This window comes from Rhodamnia argentea, chromosome 3, assembly GCF_020921035.1.
Source record: "Rhodamnia argentea isolate NSW1041297 chromosome 3, ASM2092103v1, whole genome shotgun sequence".
NCBI classification, from domain to species: Eukaryota; Viridiplantae; Streptophyta; class Magnoliopsida; order Myrtales; family Myrtaceae; genus Rhodamnia; species Rhodamnia argentea.
This window is the reverse complement of record NC_063152.1, coordinates 23,748,226-23,763,460: the sequence shown is the minus strand read 5'-3', so window position 1 is coordinate 23,763,460 and position 15,235 is coordinate 23,748,226.

The following is a 15,235-nucleotide window of genomic DNA, read 5'->3' as shown; positions in this document are numbered from 1 at the left end:
AGAAGCCATTGTTGCAGAAGTTGCAAAATACACTTTCCCCGGAAAATGCCGCAGAAAGTCTTTGACTCAACTTTCTTGGGGGGTGATGGGAAAGGGAAGGAAAAGAAAATAGCTGCCAAAAAGATTAGGCAAGAAAAATCCATAATGAATGGGCAATGATTGTCGCTTTGCCAAAGCTGGGTTTCTGTGTTCCTCCTCTCAGCTTTTTGTCACATTAGATAATTACCAGATTCAGTGCAAGTAAACCTTTTCAAGTCATCAGTGTCATTTGGTTGGTCTAAGCTCCTAATTGTCAAAAAATATTACAATGATTAGGAAGAACATTAGGACCATCATAGCCCAACTTTAAGGTGCAACAACATGAGATGTCTATTTATAGGATTCGTCTGTTTCGTGAAAAATCGGTAATTTGAAAAATATTTTTTTGAAAATGATCGCATGTATCATTTGAAATAAGTTTAAATATTTGCATAGACAATGAAAATATTTTTCATTCATTTATTTTTCTCAACGATATAAACAATCATTTCTCATAAAATATTTTTTAAAAGAAAGTCGCTAGCTTGACACCCTGACAATCTTGTCGGCTATTTGTGACCACTCGATCTCAAAGTCCATAAGTGCTTTATGTAAAACACGAGGTGATGATATGTGGGTTTACAATTGATATTGTACCGTCCATAATAATACTGTCGGGAAAGTATTTTTATTTTTTGAAATACTCATCTTTCATGAAACAAACGGAGTTTATAGTGTTAATTGGAGCACATGAGTTGTTCAATGGCCCATTTCTTTCATGGTGGCACTGGGCTTTTACCTTAACGGAGGGGAAAGCAGTTAAAAAGGGGCAGAGGATTCGCACCAGTCATGGAATCATGGAGTTGTACTCTTTTTCAGTTTATTGAGCATTGAATGATTGGAGTTATTTGTACTCTGTCTGGCCAGCTATAAAGCATCGAGAGCATACCAAATTCGGGATATCTCAAACCTCTAGATATAATAAATATTCACATCGGTCGCTTGTCCGACATCGAATCATGAATAAATGAAAAATCCCATCGCAACTTCGCTCCTATGAAAAACCCAAATTAAAATAAGTGTTCCAATATTGTTCGCCATAAGCATTATGTTGTTTAAGCTCTATTCAAGAAATCCTACTTATTTCCACAAGGAATCGATTTTAACGTCTAGACAAAAGGGAAAAAAAAAATCATCGTCAACGTTGACATGCAACGCAATCACAATGGTCAACTCCTTAAACTTGCAATTGTTTACTTGTAATAAAATGTGGACATGTAACCTATTCATGTGGAGAGAGAGACAGAGAGACAGAGAGACGTTGGCACAAATTTTTACCTTACTAAAGTCTATAACGATTTGGAAAATTTGAGACCGATATGGAATTTAGTAAAAAAATGATCATTTAATTTTAACTTTTAATTTTTTTAATTGATTTTCTTTTCCCTTCTCCTTCGACCGATCGTGGGCCATAGCAATGGCCGACGATGGGCCACAGGCGAGCTCATGCCTTGCCAAAAGTCGGCAAGGCCCGAGGGCCTCGCCAAATCAAAGGAGCTCACCCAAGGCCGGTTGAAAAAGAAAAGTAATAAAAAAAGTGAATAGAAATCGAATTGTTTAAATAGAAGAGGAGATAATAAAAATAAAAATAATTAAAAGAGTGCACAAAGGAGAACCCCGCTTGACGTGGGTGAAACAAAGAGGAAGGAAAATAATTTCTCATTTTCCAAAAGAGTAAATCATTTCCCCAAGTTTTGAAGGTGCTTTTTTCCATTGAAGGAAAATGTTTGCCTCGGACCCATTTATTTTCCGGGAACCGAAGGACAGAAAATCCAAAAAAAAAAAAATTTTTCTGAAAATTATCTTCCGCGAATCTAGGGAAGCCGTAAACATATCTCGACTTCTTCTACATAAGTTTCCATCCCTTGCTTATGTTTCTGCGGTATAATCCATTGATTCGATTTGCCCATGTTATTTTCTTCTCCATGGATTTCTCAGTTGAATATTTTTTTTTTTTTTTGGGTGAATGTTATTGGGCTCCATCTCATAACCATGATGCAATTTTGCTCAATTCTTATTAAGGGTTTTTTTTTTTTTTTTTGCCCTAAATTGTGCACATTTCTGTGCCTCTCAAATTGGTATTATGCTGTCGATGAGACTGAAGCGAGCTGGGACCTCCCTGGATGAAGAAGGGGTGGAAAGAGGAATTAGAGGTGGTGGTCGGGCCTGGATGGGCTGGGCTCTTACTGGGCGGGCCTTGGCCCACTCGGCAGGCCCGGGCTTTCGGGCTTAAGCTAAGGCACGTGTTCGCATTGTATGGGTTGCCCCAGACCCGAGCCCGTCCCGACCCGCTCGATGATCAAGTCCAAATCCCCGCCCCTCAATGTATTTGTCCCTGCTTATGCGCACGTGTTTACAAAACTTAGATATTAATTTTTCAACTCGACGTGTTCTCGAGCGAGACATCTTGCTGGATCCAACGAGGTTAATTTGCCGCGTATAAAAATTGGAATTTCATCTTCATATATAATTTAACGTGGACGCATGGTATTTAATCAAGCTCAAGGTTGAGAAAACAGATCCAACAAGTTCATCTTTTCCATTGGAAAAAAGCCACCAAAACCCTTTAATTATACCCACTACAATATTTTTACCCTGAATTTTTTCGTAACATCTAAAATTCCAAACTATGCTCGTTGTGACACGTTTACTCTAAATTTTTTCTTGCTACATAAAAAAAAAAAATCCCTAAACTTGTGTCCATGTGACACATTTACCCTATGCCAAGGTTCTCTCAAATGGCTTTTTAGTCAAAATAATTTTTTTTATTTCACTTAAGCTTCACGGAGCCATATCAATACCGTTTGCTATATGACGTCTGTATAGACAGATTCTTTAACGGTGCTCACTAACGGAACCTAGATAGGGGGATAAATGTGTCATAGATATACAAATTTGAGATTTTTTGTGCCTCAGATAAAACCTTACGGTAAATGTGTCCCGGTGGTTATAATTTAGGGTTTTTTTATGATTCTTTCCCCTGTACCCATTGATATCTTGGCTTTATTTCTAGTCAAATATGGGTAGTAGATTAGGTCAACACAACTTAGTGTGGTTGGACATCTAAGTCATCTTCTTAGTTCGATCGTGAATTTAAGACCCGAAGTAATGTGATCGGATCGGTTCGGCTCGAACGTTTTGGGCACTACTACTAGTACTAGCTCCATCTTTGTCCTTGAGTATACATTAATTGTTCTTGGAACTCAACTATGTCTATTCCGACAATCGTTTCGATGTTGACTCGGTTCTTTTGTATGTCTTCTGATTGGGAATGATTTTGCATGGAGAAAGCTCCCCTTGGAAGTTGAATTACCCTTTCGTGTCGTATCATATCACCCACAAGTCAAGCAACCTTTTAGGTTATGATAGGAACATTCAACAACAGGCAACGCTAACTCTCCATCTCCACCGTCCATTTCCCTTCTCGTCTTGCCCATAGTATTTCGCAAATAAACTCAAAACATGATTTTTTTCTTGCCATTCTTTGTGTATTCGCATTTCTTTAAATATTCGAAGTGAATGATTTTTCCATGTTGGGCATCCTCATTATATATAATCAATAGCTAGTAAGTCTCTTCATTTGCAAACACACCCTATAAAATAGGCCATTTATTAAATTAGAAAAGTTTGTAAGGAAAAAAAAATTTGATTGTCACACTTTGATCACTTTGAGGCAAAAAATGATTTGGTGTTTTGGAACACTTAAGATCACTTTTACACAATATACTATGACACCCTATACTTATAATTAAAATTTTAATATAAAATGATATTATTTTAAAAAAGTCCACGTGGATTTTCAACTTACATAAATTAAAATAAATTAAAATTCAATTTAAAAATTCAAAACAATTTTCTTAAATTAAAAATTTTATTTAAGGAAAATTTAATAAAAAATAAAATTTAAGAAATGGGAAATAAAAATATTAGATTTTAATTTAATAATTAAAAAAATTAAAAAATTTAGATTGAAAATATTAAAATTTTGAAAAAATTCAGACCCCCCCCCCTTTTTGGTAAAATTTAAGCCTATTTTTAAATTCAATTTATATTTATATTTATATTTATATTTATATTTATATTTAAAAATTAATTTTAGAAAAATTTTAAATCAATTTATTTTTATATTAAGGGACCCAATACGCATTTTTTCAAATTTTAGCTATTTTATTTTTATCAATTAATTTTATTTTTATTTCTTATTATGTTTTTCAACTTTATCCTTTTTAAATTAAAGATTGGACCCAACCCCCGTCAACTAAATCTCCATTTTCCCATTTTGAGCCGTAAAAAATTTTGTTGAGTCGGGTGAAGAAAAATCAATGTAGTTGAGTTGTAGGTCTTGTAAGCTGACGATGTGAATACAAGAGTCAAAACTATAGGCGGTTGCACAATGAGGAGCTTTTCTTCATTTTTGGGGTAATCAATCTAAAAGTCACGATAAATAATAACAAACAAATGATTTAGACAAATTCAAATGTATACGAATTACTTTCAAACAATATAAACGACACATACTCAGAAAATACAAAAATGGGAAGAAATTGTACTTTTTTTTTCTCCATAATCACTATTTGATTATTTCCCTCTTTGCCATCAAATGTGATTATATAATTATTGATTTAAATAAAATGGGAACGGAAATTTGTACACTACCAAACGCTTCCAGAACAAAAATTTTAAACAGTTACTAAACGCTTTTGATCTCAAAAACACCAGGAACAAAAAAAAAAATATTTTAATCAATCATTTTTTGGAAACAGAATCACCGCCAAACAGACCATTATTTGTGCATCTTCGACAAGATAAATTATCATGAAGTTCTATCTTCCAGTTACATTCTCTCGTATTCTAGGTGCTAATCATCTTGATCTTATTTTGTAAGGAAATTCCGATTAGTTTTGAGCTCGAAGATTTTGGCGACCCCCGAAGGGTGGGATTTTTTTTTAAAAAGAAAAAGTAGCACGACGACAAATAAGGGTGTTAAATTCCCTAAATAAAATTGATATTGTCATAATTCTATAATTATGCTAGAAATTCAATCGTTGCTACTCTAACGGCTCTAGATTAAAATTTCCATGAATAAACAGGCTTTCACAATACCGAAATTAACCTTTAAAATAAAATAAAATAGATTTTATAGCTCTTATTCTACTTAAATAAATCTAGGAAACTTCATAGTTTATCGAGGCCATTATAATTTTTAGCATGTTATGATTTTCCAAAATATTTAAACAAAAAATTAAAGGATTTCTCCTACAATAATATTTTCATCTGTACAAAACCCTTATCATATATGGCCAAAAAGACGGAAATTCTCCTGTCAAAGTGAACCAATTAATAACCCATGATTCCGTCAATTTCGGAAAACTAAGCGTGCATCATTTTACTATAATTCTTTGGTTAATTGCAAATGCATACAACGTCACAAATTAAGACTCATGCATATTCTCATATGTTATTGCACGTATTCAATACACAAGAAGTCATGCCGCGGTGTAAATTGACGAAGGAATGTCCCCAATTACATGTCCTAAAAAATCAAAGCGCATCAATAATCTTAGCATATTACTCTATAATAGCATTCAAAGAACTTAATTGAAAAATATGATATCAAAAGAGCGTTGTGGGGATGCTAACCCATTTCCAGTTTTGGTGTGTAACCAAATCTCGGACCTCTAGGGCACATATGACAATATTTTGGAAGTAAAATTTATGCCCCAAAAGTGTTTTTGGAGCAGAAATCCGTTTTGTTACCCAACTTCATTTTTTTACTTATGAACTATTTTTTTGCTCCAAAAGTAGTTTTGGAACCACTTTATGAAGAAAAAAATTAATTCACTGCAGAAGTTGATTTTAGAGCACAAGTGTTGCCATGGCCATGCGCACCTCTAGCCTCTCTGGACTTCTACAAATGGCCAATGCTTTCTCACGTGCACCTAGGTGTCCAATTAGCCTATTTTTTCTTAAATCCACCCGTCTTTTATTTTGAAATAAAAAAAAAAAAAAACTATGGTTTTCTCCAAATACTTTCAAAAACTCTTTCTCAACTAGATAGCCACAGTTTTCTGTAAAGCGAGACCCCAATCACGGGGATGGGTAAGGCGCTGCAACCCCACAGCCTCGCTCAATGTGGCTTCTCAACCATTCCTGCACCCTCTCTCTCGACCTCAGAGAAGGCGGATGTAAGGCTCGGTCTGAGGTCGGCTTGCACGAGCCGAGGTTCGACCGCCGTTGTTGATCTTGTGTCGGAGGTTTACGAGGGTGGTTTGCTCGCGCCGCGCGAGGAGAATATTGCGAAGAAAAGGGAGAGAAGAAGGTAGCTTTGTGAGTGGATGGGACAAGACAAGATGACATTATCTTTGGTCGTACCTAACGATCGATCATTGGGGGACAATTCTTTACACCCTTCATGGACAGTGGAGAAAAAGAGAGTAAATCTCGACCCGTTAATTATAGAACTTTCCAATTTTCATGTGTTACGACGTTTTGCATAAGAGTTACAATAGCTGCGTGCAGATCACCTATAGCATGTTTCATTTTGATTGTCTAGAAAATAGGGCGATGGAAGGAAATCAACAAAAACTAGAGGCAGGCCAAACCCTAAATGCATCAACTCTCTCTCTCTCTCTCTCTCTCTCTGCTCGGTAGGAAAAGGCATTATCTCGAGTTTGAGACCGTGAAATTTCCAACATTCGAAATTTGTTCTTTTATCTTTTCATAGAAGGTGGTTCAAGTGCGAGCCGCCAATTGTCCTTTGAATACGCTCTTTGATAGAATGAAGATGCACATGATATGATGTGATCGATGTGCGGAGACGCAATGCGACCGGCATTGTCAATGTCTTGGGATAATGATCTCAAGAGACGAACCAATCATCTCGGGCTCTTTGCTAGTACATTAATCGATTGTTCTCTTCTTTTCTCTTTTGTGCATCTTCCTCGTGATATGATAGATTTTTATCAGATTTTTTTCTTGATCGTGTTACGGTCTTCCAACTCTAGAATGGCAGTTTTTTCTTGTTTAATCTTAAAGTAATAAATGGACCCCCCCCCCCAAAAAAAAAAAAAAAAAACAGAAGAAACTCCCATCTTTGAAGAAATTGCGGGGTGTGCTCCTTTCCGGCGCTGCCAGACTTCTTTGTCCTCCATTACTTTCTACCACTTTTCTTGTCTTATTGTCACTATGTTAAAAGATCAATGAGAAGAAAGATGTTAAAATATGTCTCAAATTTGAGCCATGTGGATAAAATCCGTGAAATTTTTTGAGATATGTGGACATTTACCGTGGAAAGCACAAATTCATGTTCGGTGTTAATCCAAGTCACAGAAGGAAGTTGTCTCCGTGTTGGTATCAAGATGAGGATGGAAGTCCTATTGGATATTTATTGGAATATATAAATACGGGATATGCTTCACTGTTTGAAGTTGTTGCTAAGAAAAATATAAAAGAATTTGAATTTGGATAGTTCAGTTTGACTTTTGGTCAGAAAGAAGAAAATGAAATCAGAAATTTCCTTTGCCACGCTGGACTCACTTCACGAAGGATTTCTCTTGATTGGTTTTGTTCGTGGGACCCACTTTTCACATGTAAAACGACGAGGCGGTGGATGAGTCTAATAAGCGCAGTTTTCATTGTGAGTGCCGTAGTGCTCAATTTGCGAGTATTTACCTATAGGCGCTGGGTGCTTGGCTGCGTGGGTCTTCGCGTCGTTCTAGAAGCGGAGCTTCACTCGTGAATTACGTTCAAGAAGGACTAGCGTTGAAGCAATTAAATCTTGTGAGTTTTAAGTTTTGTGTAATTTCATTTGCGAGAATGTGAGATTATTTTGTTAGGAATTGAAAGCTAAACACTGTGTACGTTATTGAATGTAATTGGGGTTTAGGAAACACTAAGAGTGTTTGAGTGACTCGAGTATGATCTATAATCTCCGTGTATTACTTGTTCTATAGTGAAATTCATTGCTGCTTTCTCCGTGGACGTAGATATCTACGACCGAACCACGTACATTTGGTGTTCGATTTATTTTTCTTGTTCTGTCTACTTTATCGTTCGATCGCTTGTTCTGCGCAACAAAAGACAATATAAATGTGACTCAACTTAAGCTATATATCTTCGGGTAATGTTGCGTGCCATTTTCCTTTTAAATCGATCGACAACTAAAAATTTCGAAAAAAAGGATTAATAGAAATAGCACTTAAATATTGAGAATAAATAGCATGAAAAAATAAGCAAAAAATAGAAAATTAACCGTAATTAAGAATGTGAGATCTTTGGAGCTTGTTTGGCAATAATTCTGATTTTATGATTCTATTCTCTAGAATCATTCTCTCCTTAGGCACAAATTTTCATCCACAAATCACTCTCTCTGACTTGGGCGGAGCTGTCAGAGATACCATTGAGTAGTCCCCAACATTCACCGTGCTTAAACTTATGTGAACTCCACTTTGAACACATACATGACAAGAAATCAGTTCATATTTGATGCATTAATCTCTTCCATTTCCTTCGTAACAAACCCTAATTACAAATTTTTGTTTGTCCTTTTTCCGAAGCATTCAATTAACCTTGAGTTGTAGTTTCGTAAGAGGCAACCGGCATATATGACGAGAAAAAAAAATTCAATATTCGATGCATTAATCTCTTCCGTCTCCTTCGTAACAAACCCTAATTATGAATTTTTGTTCTGCCCTAGTTATAATTCCCAAGTGATCCTGCAAGGCATTGGACCCAAGTCCAATTCTTTCCCTCCAGGCTTTATTCCATCGCGAATCCTGCAGCCTCTTTCCCGTTGCTTTTGCCTGTCCAGATCATTGATCAACTCATCAATAGTCAAAAGCGCATTTTATTGGAACGCGAGGTGCGTAAACTCAAAGCGAAACAGCACATCGACAGTTCACACCCCACAACCCTTGCCGACAATCGCATGACAAAGGCGATCGGTGAAAGCCAAACGGCCGATCACCCTTCACTGTTTGAAGTTGAAGAAGCCCTCGTCGAGTCACATCCAATAATGGGTCGTCCACAAAATCAAAGGCTGTCGCCGCTTTATGACAGAAGGATGTACCCTATACTGATGAACAGCTGGTGTCAAGATTCCTTTCAGTAATCAGAACGAGATTGTCAATTACCCGCACGCGCACGAACGTATCACCTGTCCGATTAAGTGTACTTCTTATTAGGTACGAGCAAAAAGAACCGTTCGGATCAAGAATCGTCTGGGCAGGATTGAACCTGTCGGTTCTCAACAGTTCCCTTTTCCAAAAAATTGAGATCGGTGATTTTCAATTCCCTTCCCAGTCCATTACGTGGAACTACCTATCCGAACCACTTGAATCGAATTACTTTTTTTTTTGTTATTTTCTATGATTTTGTGAAAAAAACCTAATCTTTCACAAACCCTCCTATCATGATAGTCGTCCTCAGCTTGGACCCTCCATCCACAAACCTCATACACTCATACGAATTCCACCATACAAAGTGGGGGACATCCTCCGTTGGACCCATTTTTCTTTTAGTTTCTGTCTTCTTTTATTTGGGAATGTCCTCGGCTATGAGCCGATTTTCTTTTTAGGTTATCGTCTTCTTTCAACTTTATTCCTTATCTATTTTGTTGACCCATACAAATTTCCGATGAGGGGTTTAACATCCGTCTCATAAAAATCCTATAAAGGATTGTGGACTACATGCCTAAAACAATACGATCAAGAATCGTTCTAGTCCAATCCGGTTCTAAGATCGGGTGGACCGATTTCAAGTCCTGAGTAGAAACAGGTTCTCTCGTGAATCGATGGCCCTTACTATTTATGTTGAGGCTTATATTTCTCACTATCAACATACGGTAAAACATTATTTGTCAGGTGCTTGTGATATCATCTTGGAATGTGTTAAAGTAGTCTACTGACAAGATAAATTTAGGCGAGAGGGTCTTGAAATCTAACGTGGGTCTGCTAATCAGAAAGGAGTCCAAGTGTCATGATTCCTCCAAGACTAATTTAGTCTATGTTTTGCACCTCAATGGCTATTTATCTTAGTCCTAGAAAACGATTTACATGGTTGGAAAAGGCTGCAAGCTCGAAGGTGTATAGCCGCAAGCTGATGACCCAAGTCCCAGTCTCTGCTTGTCTTAGTCTTAGAAAGCGATTTTACATGGTCTGAAAAGGCTGCAACTCGCAGGTAAACAGCTGCAAGCTGATAAGCCAAGTTGTTGTCGTGATAAGATATCCACCAGCGCTTATTCAAAGCGACAACTGGCGTTGGATTCTAGTGTTTATCCTTTAGATTAGAGCGGGGGTGTGAGCAAATAGGAAATGAGCCGTGTGGGAATTGGCAATACGAGCTGTTGCTTTTCACCTTTCTTTCTTTTGTTTTTTTTTTTTTGGTCGAAAGATACTTCTTTCCCGAAACTTAATACTCCTTACAAAAAAAAGGCCCACTCTTCAGTACGAAAAGATAACTTTGGACTCAAAAGTCCAACGGTCCAACCCACCAAATTGGATTTTTTTTCTAATTAGAAAAAGAGGACTCCAAAGACGTGATTTTCAACCGCGACGTGACCTTAGGGTTTGTTGTGCACCAAACCCACTTGTCACGCTTACGAATACTTCACATGGTTCAACGAAACCTAAGTCTTGGTCTAAAGGAGACCATGCGGATTTCGTGTGATTAATTTTGTGGTCGATGGGATCCGGGTGACTTGGCGCCAGAGGCGTGAGGAAAGTTGTGTCTGCTTAAAGTGGAAAATGACAAGGACTTTGGCGACTATGATCTTATGCCCTAGATAGTTGCTTGGGAGAGACCATTGGGAGGACAAAACTTTTCAAGTGGTATCTTGTTTTTTTTTTTTTTTTTTGGTTGCTCTTTGGGGTTTATATGCAATTCTGCTTCTTTTTTTTACCTTCTATATTCGGTGAATCGACATGATTCTAGTTCGTAGAAAATTATGGATTTCAAGGCACCATGTGAAAAGATTTATTCGAGACCACAACTTCCGATCGAATACCCAATAAGGAAAGAGACTTAATCTCGAACCATTTTCATTGGAAGTTACTAGCCAGTTATTTCTAACCACAAGATCTCCCAATCAAGAAATGTTTTATGCAAAACACGCGGGATGATGTGTGGATCTACGATTGAGATCGTACAATCTCCGACGATACTATTAGGAAAACATTTCTCCTTTTCATTTTCCTTGTTTCCCCAATTCATCTTTCATTGTTGAACCTATGAATATTAGCTTTCTCTCACAATACGATAATATCTCTCTCTCTCTCTCTCTCTCTCAAAGGAAACTTGCCTTCCTTATTGCTTTGACTATTGAGCCATGGTATCTTGAATTTGATTCCCCCGATCTAGAAGCACGACAACAATTTCTCCTGATCCTTATCACGTGCTGCTCGTTTTCCTTCCTAAAGCTATGTCCTTAAATCGCTTGACGTGTAAGTTGTCCAAACATTAGGCTCATAATTAATGAGTTGTCATCAAATGGAGTGTAGTATCCGAATGAAGAAGTCACGTGAATTGGGGACATATAAAATCCATCCCGATAATGTCACGTGTTATTTGTTGCTAGCACAAGAAAATCTTTAAGAACACTACTATTGACCTCGGACATGCTATTATGTACTTAATAATTTGCAATTTTTGCACATTCTACTATTATTTATTCGAAAAATCATAGAAATTCTCCGGACATTAAGGTACAGTTGGACCCCCTCCCTCGTCCTGGTGTGCCGAACCTTTCTGAGGCCGCTGGAATCAAACAAGAGCAGACCTAAACAGTCAATGCTTTACACGTTCACGCAAGTACAGCTCTTGAAATAGTGTGTTGGACAAGACCGTCAGACGAGACCTATTGAAAATGAGCTTTATTGAAGAATCCCATTACGTTTTCTAAACAATAAAGAAACAAAAAAACAAGAAAAACACGATATTATGCTTCCGAAAACAGTTTGTTTCACGGAAATTGAATAATTTAAAAAATATTTTCATAAAATTGATCTTTTACACAGCTTGTTAAAATGAGTGAACGAAAATTATTTTATAGTCATGGGTTGAAAACAAATTATTGCTGGTAATGATAATGTTTTTCATTCTAGTTATTTAAGCAATATAAACAATCATTCTTAGTAAAAATATTTTTCAAATTATACATTTTCAACAAAACAAACAAAACTTTACCCTCCATTGGTCAAATATTGATCAAGAATGATAGGTAAAGGGTTACTCAGCTAGTTAGACGACATGTTCGTGCGTCACCACTATTGACTCAATTAAACAGTGAAAATGCTCTAATTTACCTTAATTAAATCAGAGGAATCTGACTGTAATTCATACTTTATTTCTGCCTTTTCCTCTGTAGAACAGAAAGGCAAAGAAAGGAAGGGGAATGGGAGCAAAAAGCACGAGCTCAGATCTCGATATTAAATTTGCAAGCTGTGTTCTTTTGTCTTCTTCTGATGGGTTACTTTAGTAAAGTGTTGGTAATTAAAAAGAAAATAATCGTTCGTGCTTAACAGTGAGAAAGATGAGTAGATCATCCATTCCTATTCCAACGTGGAAGTGACATGGAATTGACCAACTCTATGGTGGCCAAACACGCCTTCTTTGAAGCAACCACTCAACTTTCAAAACTAATTTTTTTTAACGTAATTAGCAGACTAATCGTTCATCGAACTTGTCGGCTTTTTCCAATTCGATCTCGTTTAATTAGGCGGGTCAAGTTAACTAGACAAATCTTCATAAATAACCAAAAGGTGAACCTAAACATTTACATGTCGTATCTATGTAATAACCATTAGTGCATATCAATATCACAATTCAACAATTTTATAGGCCTCGGATATTTTGCTTGTGGTCCAGACAGTTTTTGACTTGCGGGTACTAATGTAACAATAGTTTTTGCTTGTTCTGAACTTGTGATGATCAAGATCAGCCTTCTCATCTTTCGTTTAATAGTTCTTTTTTCTGGATAAGTGTATTGGAAGTATTATAATTTTGCGAAAGTGTCATTGAGTTTAAAACTTTAAAAAAGTATAATGAAATTTTAAAATTGATCTAATTTGTGCAATCGAGCACCTTTCTTAATTTTGCTTAACTTGATTGATGGAAAATGTTACCATCACCTATGAGGAGCAAAAATCACCATGCGAGTCCTCGCCTACCATTGAATAGCCCTCAGCCACTGCCAAGCAAGGGAGGGCATGCTGGCTATCGCCTAGATCTGGCCGACCCTTGAAGTCCCCCATGAAGGTTGATGGCCCTCCACCGGCAAAGGCGGGCGATGGTGGCAACAGCGACCATCAAAACCCTCCTCCCCAACACAACGCCCCATTTAAGATCTCCCTAGACAACCCAGCAATCGATCTTGTCTAGTTTTCTCCTTTTTTTTACTTTATTTTGGGGTTTTTTATTTTTTATTTTTTCAGTTTTTTGGGCCTTTTCTGATGGCACCATGTTAGTGCCATATGGAGTCAACGTGGCCCCAATTTTTTTTTTTTTATGACACCTTAATATTATCTGTCGATTAATTGGATGAAACTAATGAAGTTGCTCGATTGTACGAATGGAGCAAGTTTGAGGACTTTATTATACTTTGTAAAATATTAAAGACTTGATTACATTTTTTTTATAATAAATATAAGAACTTCCGTGCAAGTATCCCCTTTTATTTTGGATTGCTGCTCATCTTCCAACTAAATACATTAGCCTTTATCGAGGTGGAGAACATCCAGCACTTATGGAAAGGGGCAAGAAGAGACGACTTGGGAAGAAAGTGTCCAAGTTCTCTGTTGCTAACTTTACATGCTTGGAGAAGAAAGTAATCAATTTCTCAAACCAAGTGCAAAGTTCCATCTTTTCATATATGAACTCATGATTTACCAGCTATGCACAAGTGGATGAAAAGGGAATGCGAGGAATTTGATTCCTATATTTGAAAAGCTTCAATTGTTGGGGAGGGATGTGATTATACTTTATCATCTTAACATTAGAAGCACTATGCAATATGCACTCGCCCATCAATGGCTAGACATATATGCCAGACAATAGAACTGAGCACAAATAGTATTTTGCTCTCTAAGTAAACTTGTGCACCATAAACGTTCTGGGATTTGAATCACCGAAGCATCTTATGCCCTTTCAAGCCCTTGTCGTCGGGTCGTACTACAACACGCGACGGAGGCAAAACTGCACGTATCTAGCAAATTAGTCGGGTAATATGACTAGTTGTCGTGTCGACATGAAGGAAAAGAAATCCCTAGATGTGGCGAAGCCCTTCACAGCCCAGCCGGTTTTAGGTGAGGATCGTCGGTGACCTCTGCCGGCCATAATGAAAGAAAACATAAAAGAATGAAAAAATAAATAGCAAAAATGAAAAAAAATAATTTAAAACTTCATTTAAAAAATGTCCACGTCCACCTGCTACCAATAGTCTTTCTTCGAAATTCTACTGAACAGGTCGATCCTTCCCTCTAGTGCCAATCACCCCATATAGAACGGATGACATCCATGTCAGCAATTTCCGAATATGTTGGACAACAATGATTCTTGCTTGATTGTCCACTCAAGGCTCAAGCCATATTCTCTTGCACAAATCTAGGAGGAGGAAATGAAACATCACGCCAGCTATAGTTGGTGCTAGCTGCTTTGTACGTCTTTATCAAAGTGGCTGTCCATTTAACAACATTTTAACATAAACTAAATGATACCCAACCCATAATTTGCACAACCCAACATCTTCATTTGCCCTCAATCGACCACGATCATCTGTAACTCCCAGTGATCATTAGCCCTTGAAGATCTCCTGGGAGAGCGACCTGTTGCGTTGGTGGGTCCATTGGCGAATTTAAAAAAAAAAACTTGCAAAAGCAACGAATTAGAAGAGAAAACAAACTTGTCTCTCAAATATCTAACCATTGTTAATTATCATAAGCCGATTATAAATTAATAATCAGTGCTTAACTTTTCACATTAGCAGAGATTCGCGAGATATCCTCGTAGAGATCCTTTGAATAAAAGTAGGGTTCACAAGAGGAGATGGAGGCTGTTTTCTATTCTCTCTAAGCTGGTCACTATTTTAAATTCCACGAAGGAAAGTTCTCAAGCAATTCTCAAAAAAGTGTATCATGGTGCATGACACTAGAAAATGTTACGTAAA